Below are 11,326 nucleotides of genomic sequence, written 5' to 3'. Positions count from 1 at the left end.
CCTCCTCCTAACAGCATAGGGATCAGACTGTCTCCACAATCTCACTCCAGCATCCTTTCTGATGTGCATGTCCTTAGCGACTGGATGAGCATCATTTTGGTCTAGAATTTTGGGCTTCAACTTCCTCAAAACAAGTGAATCATCTTCCTCTTCTTCAGCTTCAGGCACTGAGGCCTTGTTCTTCTCCTCAGCAGGTATACTCCTGGTGTTCCTCTTGGGTTTTGAGGTTTTCTGAGCAGCAGCCTTGGGAGCAAATTTGGGCTTAGATGGAGCAGCCCCTGACTTAATTGCATCTCCCGTAAGCTTCTGAGACTTGGGAGCTGGTGCAGCATCCTCTTCCTCCTCCTCTTCTTATGGATCTCTCAAAATGGAGGATCTACCAAGCACTCTGGCAGTGGTCTTCTTGACCCTTTCCTTCTCCAACAACCTCTTCAGCTAGCTTGGAGGTTTCAGCAGTTGAGGCTCTCACCTTTAAGGTTGGCACCCTCTTGGCAGGGGCCGTGCAAGCCAGGCTTAGTTGTAGCAGCTGACCCATATTCTTTCCTCAGCACCTTCTTCTTGGAGCTGACTTCCTCCTCAATAGCCACATAGTCCTCAACTTCAGAATCTGAGGTTTTCTTCTCCCTTGACCTGGTGGCTGCTTTGGGCAAGTTGCTTGGTGTGCTCCTGCTGCCATCATCAGAAGTGCTGGAGGGACTAGTGCCCTCACTCAATTGCACTTGTTCCTCTGACTTGTTCTGGCTGTCGCTCTGGTCAGACATCTCTGCAAACTTACTGACAGCAGACCCTGTGAATAGATATAGATGAGGTAGAGTGGATGAGCATCACAAAGTGCAGAGTTTTTGCAAAAAGATGACTTAAAAACTTAGTTTTAGTTCTTCATAGAAAGCATTTCGGAGCTACCATTTGTAAACTCGGTGATACCGAAGCAGCTTTTGGAACCTAAACTAGTGAACTCGGTCAGACCGAGTCACAGTTCGGTGGCACCGAGACTGCTAGGGTTTCACAAAGAATCGAACTCGGTCACACCGATTTGTTTTCGGTCAGACCGAAAGTGCAACTGCAATGGCCTAAGCCAAATCGGTGAGACCGATTTCTACAATTCGGTCGGTCCGAGATGAGTTCGGCGGAGACCTAACCCTAAATTTTCAAATCCAATCTAATCTAAAGGATGTTTTCAGTGGATAGATTGATTGCATACGTGGTCATGATCATGGCAAAGTAATGTGCTACGAATCGGAGTTAAAAGATAGCACAAAGGATCGAACGTACCCTAATTCGGCGGAGTTCGCTATGGCAGCAACGGAGGGGCAGAAATTCCGTTGACGGAATGGAAACCAGCGGCGGGAGGTCGCTGGCGAGAGAGAGGACGATCCGGAGACCCGAGGCGGCAGAGCAGGACACGCGCGGGCTGAGAGGTTTCGAAGAAATTTCCAAAATCTCACCGTGGGTTTATATATCCCGACCCTGTCGGTGTGACCGAGTGGAACAACTCGGTGGCACCGAGATGCAGAATCGCAAGCGGTTACTGCAACTCGGTGTGACCGAAAAGTTCAATCGGTTGCACCGAGATTGAAAACCTAGATCAACTTAGTGATCTCGGTGTGACCGAAATGGATGACTCGGTCATACTGAAATGCACAAAGAGGTTTTGGAAGTTTAAGTCTATGATGAATCGGGGACTCCAAGTGCTCCTCACACAGAGTGGTTCGAATCTGACTTGATCAAACTTTGTGATGTAGCATGAATAGAGTTTGAGATGAGAAAAGCATAGATAGCTAGAGGGAGTTCTTAGGCATTCTTGTCCATCCATTTGGCAAAAGAGAAAAGCCAAACAATCAAAGCAACAAATGGATGTCCTCGAATGAGTAAAATATGCACCAACATGCTCACACAATAAAATGGCAAATGAAATATGTGACAAAGCATGCACATCACTCTAGCATCTATCAAGCAATTTGGCGATGACTAGGTCATCTATATATGAGTATATTGACTTAGGAGTCAAATGAGAACATTTGATCATAGGGCATACTCATCGTTTAAGCACAAGTGGGGTTGCCACTTTTACATAGAGCATTGTTGTGCTCACATCATTAGAGTTTCTTTAGCTCAATTGATTATAGTAAAGCTCCCCCTAGATGTCATATCCCCCCTAAGAGGGATGGACTAACCTTGGGTTTTGTCGATGATGAATTCATGTAGGTGTTGAAGATGTAGATGCTTAATGTTGATGTAGATCATTCGTAGCAATCCTTTGGAGTGAGTTGCACTTTCAATACCTAAACGGGTTAGTCCCACAAGGAACAAACAAGGATATCCATAGACATAGAGTGATGTTCACATTATGATGTCCATGAAGCATTAGGTTACCTTGTCCCTTGTCTTACCAACAAGAGGGTTTGTGACTCCTTGAACTAGTGCAAGATATGGAAGTTGTTTGCACTTGTCCTTGCCAAGATGATAAGAGTGAAGTATGGCGGAGTCACCCTCAAGAACTCTCTAGTTCTTCTTCTTAGGGATCCACACCATCTTGATGGGAATCCTTGGAGTTGTAGTCGTACTTGATGAAGTGGAACTTGATGTAGTCTTGGGAACCCACTTGACCAAGGCCTTAGGTGCTTCTTCAAATGCATCAATCTCCTCTTGAAGCTTGTCCTTGCCTTTTAGCTTGTGGTCTTGTGGTGGAAGTGTTGGAAATATGCCCTAGAGGCAATAATAAAATGGTTATTATTATATTTCCTTGTTCATGATAATTGTCTATTGTTCATGCTATAATTGTGTATCCGGAAATTCGTAATACATGTGTGAATACATAGACCACAACACGTCCCTAGTGATCTTCTAGTTGACTAGCTCGTTGATCAAAAGATAGTCATGGTTTCCTGACTATGGACATTAGATGTCATTGATAACGGGATCACATCATTAGGAGAATGATGTGATGGACAAGACCCAATCCTAAGCATAGCACAAAGATCGTGTAGTTCGTTTGCTAGAGCTTTTTCCAATGTCAAGTATCATTTCCTTAGACCATGAGATTGTAACTCCCGGATACAGTAGGAGTGCTTTGGGTGTGCCAAACGTCACAACGTAACTGGGTGACTATAAAGGTGCACTACGGGTATCTCCGAAAGTGTCTGTTGGGTTGGCACGAATCGAGACTGGGATTTGTCACTCCGTATGACGGAGAGGTATCACTGGGCCCACTGGTAATGCATCATCATAATGAGCTCAATGGTGACCAAGTGGTTTGATCACGGGATCATGCATTACGGTACGAGTAAAGTGACTTTCCGGTAACGAGATTGAACAGGTATTGGGATACCGACGATCGAGTCTCGGGCGAGTAACGTACCGATTGACAAAGGAATTGTATAGGGGATTTATTGAATCCTCGACATCGTGGTTCATCCGATGAGATCATCGAGGAGCATGTGGGAGCCACATGGGTATCCAGATCACGCTGTTGGTTATTGACCGGAGAGTCGTCTCGGTCATGTCTGCATGTCTCCCGAACCCCGTAGGGTCTACACACTTAAGGTTCAGTGACGCTAGGGTTGTTGAGATATTAGTATGCGGTAACCTGAAAGTTGTCCGAAGTCCTGGATGAGATCCCAGACTTCATGAGGAGTTCCGGAATGGTCCGGAGGTGAAGAATTGTATATATATAGGAAGTCCAGTTTCGGCCAGCGAGAAAGTTTTGGGGGTCACCGGTATTGTACCGGGACCACCGGAAGGGTCCCGGGGGTCCACCGGGTGGGGCCAACTGTCCCGAAGGGCCCCATGGGCTGAAGTGGGATGGGAACTAGCCCCTGATGGGCTGGTGCGCCCCCCTTGGGCCTCCCCCTGCGCCTAGGGTTGGAAACCCTAGGGGTGGGGGGCGCCCCACTTGGCTTGGGGGGGAAGCCACCCCCCTTGGCTGCCACCCCCCATCTAGATGGGTCTAGAGGGGCCGGCGTCCCCCTGGACCCCTATATAACGAGGGGGGAGGGAGGGCTGCGCACCCAAGCCCCAGGCGCCTCCCTCTCCCTCCCGTGACACCTCTCCCTCTCGCTGAGCTTGGCGAAGCCCTCCGAGATCACCGCTGCTTCCACCACCACGCCATCGTTCTACTGGATCTCCATCAACCTCTCCTTCCCCCTTGATGGATCAAGAAGGAGGAGACGTCTTCCCCAACCATACGTGTGTTGAACGCGGAGGTGTCGTCCGTTTGGCGCTCGATCATCGGTGATTTGGATCACGACGAGTACGACTCCATCAACCCCGTTCTCTTGAAAGATTCCGCTCGCGATCTACAAGGGTATGTAGATGCACTCCCCTTTCCCTCGTTGCTAGATAACTCCATAGATTGATCTTGGTGATGCGTAGAAAATTTTAAATTCTGCTACGTTTCCCAACAGTGGCATCATGAGCTAGGTCTATGCGTAATTTCTATGCACGAGTAGAACACAAGCTGCTGTGGGAGTTGATTTTGTCAATTTACTTATCGTTACTTGTCTTATCTTGATTCGGAGGCATCGTGGGATGAAGCGGCCCGGACCGACCTTACATGTACGCTTACGTGAGACTGGTTCCACCGACTGGCATGCACTAGTTGCATAGGGTGGCTAGCGGGTGTCTGTCTGTCCCACTTTAGTCGGATCGGATTCCATGAAAAGGGTCCTTATGAAGGGTAAATAGAAATTGGCATATCACGTTGTGGTTTTGGCGTAGGTAAGAACGTTCTTTCTAAGAAACCTATAAGCAGCCACGTAAAAATTTGCAACAACAATTAGAGGACGTCTAACTTGTTTTTGCAGCATGTGTCGTGTGATGTGATATGGCCAAAAGGATGTGATGAATGATATATGTGATGTATGAGATTGATCATGTTCTTGTAATAGGAATCACGACTTGCATGTCGATGAGTATGACAACCGGCAGGAGCCATAGGAGTTGTCTTAATTTATTTATGACCTGCGTGTCAACATATAACGTCATGTAATTACTTTACTTTATTGCTAAACCGTGAAGACGAGACAATCATGACAGACACGATGATGGAGATCATGATGCTGGAGATCATGGTGTCATGCCGGTGACGACGTTGATCATTGCGCCCCGAAGATGGAGATCATAAGGAGCAAAATGATATTGGCCATATCATGTCACTATTTGATTGCATGTGATGTTTATCATATTTTACATCTTATTTGCTTAGAACGACGGTAGCTTAAATAAGATGATCCCTCGCAATAATTTCAAGAAAGTGTTCCCCCTAACTGTGCACCGTTGCGAAGGTTCGTTGTTTCGAAGCACCACGTGATGATCGGGTGTGATAGATTCTAACGTTCAAATACAACGGGTGTAAGCCAGATTACACGCGCAATACACTTAGGTTGACTTGACGAGCCTAGCATGTACAGACATGGCCTCGGAACATGGAAGACCGAAAGGTCGAGCATGAGTCGTATAGAAGATACGATCAACATGAAGATGTTCACCGATGATGACTAGTCCGTCTCACGGGATGATCGGACACGGCCTAGTTGACTCGGATCATGTTTCACTTACATGACTAGAGGGATGTCTATCTGAGTGGGAGTTCATTGAATAATTTGATTAGATGAACTTAATTATGATGAACTAAGTCTAAAATCTTTACAATATGTCTTGTAGATCAAATGGCCCATGCTAATCTTGCCCTCAACTTCAACGCGTTCCTAGAGAAAACCAAGCTGAAAGATGATGGCAGCCACTATACGGACTGGGTCCGGAACCTGAGGATCATCCTCATAGCTGCCAAGAAACATTATGTCCTAGAAGCACCGCTAGGTGAGGCACCCATCCTAGAGAACCAAGACGTTATGAACGCTTGGCAGCAGCGTGCTGATGATTGCTCCCTCGTTCAGTGCGGCATGCTTTACAGCTTAGAACCGGGGCTCCAAAAGCGTTTTGAGCAACACGGAGCATATGAGATGTTCGAAGAGCTGAAAATGGTTTTCCAAGCTCATGCCCGGGTCGAGAGATATGAAGTCTCTGACAAGTTCTTCAGTTGTAAGATGGAGGAAAATAGTTCTGTCAGTGAGCACATACTCAAAATGTCTGGGTTGCACAACCGCTTGAGTTAGCTGGGAGTTAATCTCCCGGATGACGCAGTCATTGATAGAATCCTTCAGTCGCTTCCACCGAGCTACAAGAGCTTTGTGATGAACTTCAATATGCAGGGGATGGAAAAGACCATTCGTGAGGTATATTCAATGCTGAAATCAGTGGAGGTGGAGATCAAAAAGGAACATCAAGTGTTGATGGTGAATAAAACCACTAAGTTTAAGAAAGGCAAGGGTAAGAAGAACTTCAAGAAGGACGGCAAGGGGGTTGCCGCGCCCGGTAAGCAAGCTGCCGGGAAGAAGCCAATGAATGGACCCAAGCCCGAGACTGAGTGTTTTTATTGCAAGGGAAGTGGTCACTTGAAGCGGAACTGCCCCAAATACTTAGCGGACAAGAAGGCTGGCAACACTAAAGGTATATGTGATATACATGTAATTGATGTGTACCTTACCAGTACTCATAGTAGCTCCTGGGTATTTGATACCGGTGCGGTTGCTCACATTTGTAACTCAAAGCAGGAGCTGCGGAATAAGCGGAGACTAGCGAAGGACAAGCTGACAATGCACGTCGGGAATGGTTCCAAGGTCGATGTGATCGTCGTCGGCACGCTACCTCTACATTTACCTACGGGATTATTATTAAACCTCAATAATTGTTATTTAGTGCCAGCTTTGAGCATGAACATTGTATCAGGATCTCGTTTAATTCGAGATGGCTACTCATTTAAATCCGAGAATAATGGTTGTTCTATTTATATGAGAGATATGTTTTATGGTCATGCCCCGCTGGTGAATGGTTTATTCTTAATGAATCTCAAGCGTAATGTTACACATATTCATAGTGTGAATACCAAAAGATGTAAGGTTGATAATGATAGTCCCACATACTTGTGGCACTGCCGCCTTGGTCACATTGGTGTCAAACGCATGAAGAAGCTCCATGCAGGTGGACTTTTGGAGTCTCTTGATTAAAAATCATTTGACACGTGCCAACCATGCCTCATGGGTAAAATGACCAAGACTCCGTTCTCAGGAACAATGGAGCGAGCAACCAACTTACAGGAAATCATACATACTGATGTGTGGCGGTCCAATGAGTGTTGAGGCTCGCGGTGGCTATCGTTATGTTCTCACCCTCACTGATGACTTGAGTAGATATGGGTATGTCTACTTAATGAAACACAAGTCTGAGACCTTTGAAAAGTTCAAGGAATTTCAGAGTGAGGTTGAGAATCAACGTGACAGGAAAATCAAGTTCTTGCGATCAGATCGTGGGGGAGAATACTTGAGTCACGAATTTGGCACGCACTTAAGGAAATGTGGAATAGTTTCACAACTCACGCCGCCTGGAACACCTCAGCGTAATGGTGTGTCCGAACGTCGTAATCGCACTCTATTGGATATGGTGCGATCTATGATGTCTCTTACCGATCTACCGCTGTCATTTTGGGGCTATGCTTTAGAGACTGCCGCATTCACTTTAAATAGGGCTCCGTCAAAATCCGTTGAGACGACACCATATGAATTATGGTTTGGGAAGAAACCTAAGCTGTCGTTTCTAAAAGTTTGGGGATGCGATGCTTATGTCAAGAAACTTCAACCTGAAAAGCTCGAACCCAAATTGGAAAAATGCGTCTTCATAGGATACCCTAAAGAAACTATTGGGTATACCTTCTACCTCAGATCCGAAGGCAAGATCTTTGTTGCCAAGAATGGATCCTTTCTAGAGAAAGAGTTTCTCTCGAAAGAAGTAAGTGGGAGGGAAGTAGAACTGATGAAGTATTACCTCTTGAACCAAAGTGGCGCAACTCAGACAAATGAACCTGTGGTGCCTGCACCAATTAGAGAGGAAGTTAATGATGATGATCAAGATACTTCTGATCAAGCTCCTACTGAACTTCGAAGGTCCACAAGGACACGTTCCGCACCAGAGTGGTACGGCAACCCTGTCTTGGAAATCATGTTGTTAGACAACGGTGAACCTTCGAACTATGAAGAAGCGATGGCGGGCCCGGATTCCGACAAATGGCTGGAAGCCATGAAATCCGAGATAGGATCCATGTATGAAAACGAAAGTATGGACTTTGACTGACTTGCCCGATGATCGGCGAGCCATAGAAAATAAATGGATCTTTAAGAAGAAGACAGACGCGGATGGTAATGTGACCATCTATAAAGCTCGGCTTGTCGCTAAGGGTTATCGACAAGTTCAAGGGGTTGACTACGATGAGACTTTCTCACGTAGCGAAGCTGAAGTCCGTCCGAATCATGTTAGCAATTGCCGCATTCTATGATTATGAGATATGGCAAATGGACGTCAAAACGGCATTCCTTAATGGTTTCCTTAAGGAAGAATTGTATATGATGCAGCCGGAAGGTTTTGTCGATCCTAAGAATGCTGACAAGGTGTGCAAGCTCCAACGCTCGATTTATGGGCTGGTGCAAGCATCTCGGAGTTGGAACATTCGCTTTGATGAGATGATCAAAGCGTTTGGGTTTATGCAGACTTATGGAGAAGCCTGCGTTTACAAGAAAGTGAGTGGGAGCTCTGTAGCATTTCTCATATTATATGTAGATGACATACTTTTGATGGGAAATGATATAGAGCTTTTGGACAGCATTAAGGCCTACTTGAATAAGAGTTTTTCAATGAAGGACCTTGGAGAAGCTGCTTATATATTAGGCATCAAGATCTATAGAGATAGATCAAGACGCCTCATAGGTCTTTCACAAAGCACATACCTTGATAAGATATTGAAGAAGTTCAATATGGATCAGTCTAAGAAGGGGTTCTTGCCTGTGTTGCAAGGTGTGAAATTGAGCTCAGCTCAATGTCCGACCACGGCAGAAGATATAGAAGAGATGAGTGTCATCCCCTATGCCTCAGCCATAGGTTCTATTATGTATGCCATGCTGTGTACCAGACCTGATGTAAACCTTGCCGTAAGTTTGGTAGGAAGGTACCAAAGTAATCCCGGCAAGGAACACTGGACAGCGGTCAAGAATATCCTGAAGTACCTGAAAAGGACTAAGGATATGTTTCTCATTTATGGAGGTGACGAAGAGCTCGTCGTAAAGGGTTACGTCGATGCTAGCTTCGACACAGATCTGGATGACTCCAAGTCGCAAACCGGATACGTGTATATTTTGAATGGTGGGGCAGTAAGCTGGTGCAGTTGCAAGCAAAGCGTCGTGGCGGGATCTACATGTGAAGCGGAGTACATGGCGGCCTCGGAGGCAGCGCATGAAGCAATTTGGGTGAAGGAGTTCATCACCGACCTAGGAGTCATACCCAATGCGTCGCGGCCGATCAAACTCTTCTGTGATAACACTGGAGCCATTGCACTAGCCAAGGAGCCCAGGTTTCACAAGAAGACCAGGCACATCAAAAGCGTGCGCGTCCCGACATTCAGGTTACCTCCAGTGCGTCGGGGATGTTCCAGGAGGGAGATGTAACAGCCAGATGATTGGACCTTTTTCTCTTGTTGAAATGGGAGAGATAGAGAATTACTGAATGTCCGTGCAGAGCTCCCGATGACTCGTAGACTACCTCCCTCTTCACTAGGGAAAAAACGAATGATGATCGAGCAACCCCACCACTACTAATATACTGGAGTGTTCGGGATTATATTCACACAATATGGTACTCACTTGAGTTTGGGATGCTGACTCTCGAGGATGCAACGCTGTTGTACAGAATCTTGTTAGAGGGAGAACAGGTAGTCAGACTTTTCCGGGGCTATAAATCCGTCGCCATTCGCGGATCGGTCCATCTCCACTCGTTCTGCTAGCAGGCACAATGATAACCACGATTAAAGAGTATCTGCGATTGAATTTCCGCGGGAGTGGTGGTGAACTGGATGACCCAGTGTGCTTGTGAAGTTGCATAAGTATATACATGCATCGGCCGGCTATTGCCCTATATTGGTGCTGTCACTCGCCGTTCGCTCTTTCGCATAACAGGTGCAAGCAATATGGGCCGCACCGTTCCTCGAAATCTCCACTCATTTTGTCAAACAACTAAGGCTTCCTTGAGAGCCGGCTAAATACTTACTGAGAGTCGCTGGTGACGAGCGCAGCTGAGTGGAACCTGCACCGAATAGCCATGTGTCAGTGCCTGAGTAAGCCTCCTAGTGCCCATTGAGGAGACGTTCATGACTTCTTGAAGTGGTCCGGTGCTTTGAAGTCTTTGCGAGAGATCAGGGGCAGAAGAGACGGTGGTCTTGCAGCAAGATGAGGTGACGATGGGAGAGGGCTTATAGACGTGGTGGGTATCTATGGTAGGATGGAGATGATGTAGATGGAGGAAAGTGGTTGCGTTATTGCATGAGAGATAGATTAGAGAAGAGTGACACATAGGCGTAAGAGAACGAGAGTGTATGTGTGGTTATGGACAAAGAGTAAGCCTCATAGGAGATGCCACGTAAAGCAGGTAGGCATCCATAGATCGTTTGACTCAATAGGATGTGAGTCATGTGACAGAGTGGAGGAAGGCGAGTATATTGGGTGGCACATCATCGGATGTACTATATAGTGATGCATGATGGAGAGGTATGGTCCGGTGTTAGGCACAAGCACCAGTGGAAGTGAGAGGCACGGGAGACCGGTAGACGAGCCTCCACGGATTATGGATTTCGGGTGCGCGGAGAACCGTTGGAGTCACAAATTCTATAAAAATTGGTTATCGCCTTCTAAATTTAAGCACAAAAAACCGTCCACAATTAAAACTATCTAAACAAATTTGAATTTACTGGGTCATTAAATTGACCATCTGGAAGGTCGCACATAAAATATTATGACGTTTATATAAGGTATAACGTCGCATAAAAAATTAATAGTAATGTTGGCAAGTACGTCAGATATGTACACTAAAATACATGACCACAGAATATTTGTGGGTCTGATCAGTGGTCATTCTCGCGATGTTGGCTTGGGGTCAAACCGGTATACAAGTAACGTGGGGGTAAATAGACTTTGGGGATCGGAAAATCACAGAATCCAACTCATACTGAAAAAATGAACTAGTAGGTGTAACTCCAGCTGCGGGGCTGTCCGCGCGCTCTATCTCCCTCGCGCTTAATCCAACTCGCGGGCACCTCATCATTAATCTCTCTGTATCAAGATCAATTCGAAGCGAGGCGTACCCACTCTTAACCATTTCAAAACAGATGCGCCTCTTCCTGGTGCTACATGGGGAGTCCAACAAACTAGACATCTGGCTACGCGCTTTTCCA

Source organism: Triticum urartu, chromosome 2, assembly GCF_003073215.2.
Source record: "Triticum urartu cultivar G1812 chromosome 2, Tu2.1, whole genome shotgun sequence".
In the NCBI taxonomy this organism is placed as follows: Eukaryota; Viridiplantae; Streptophyta; class Magnoliopsida; order Poales; family Poaceae; genus Triticum; species Triticum urartu.
The sequence above is the reverse complement of the archived record's forward strand: the minus strand, read 5'-3'. Positions refer to the sequence as shown.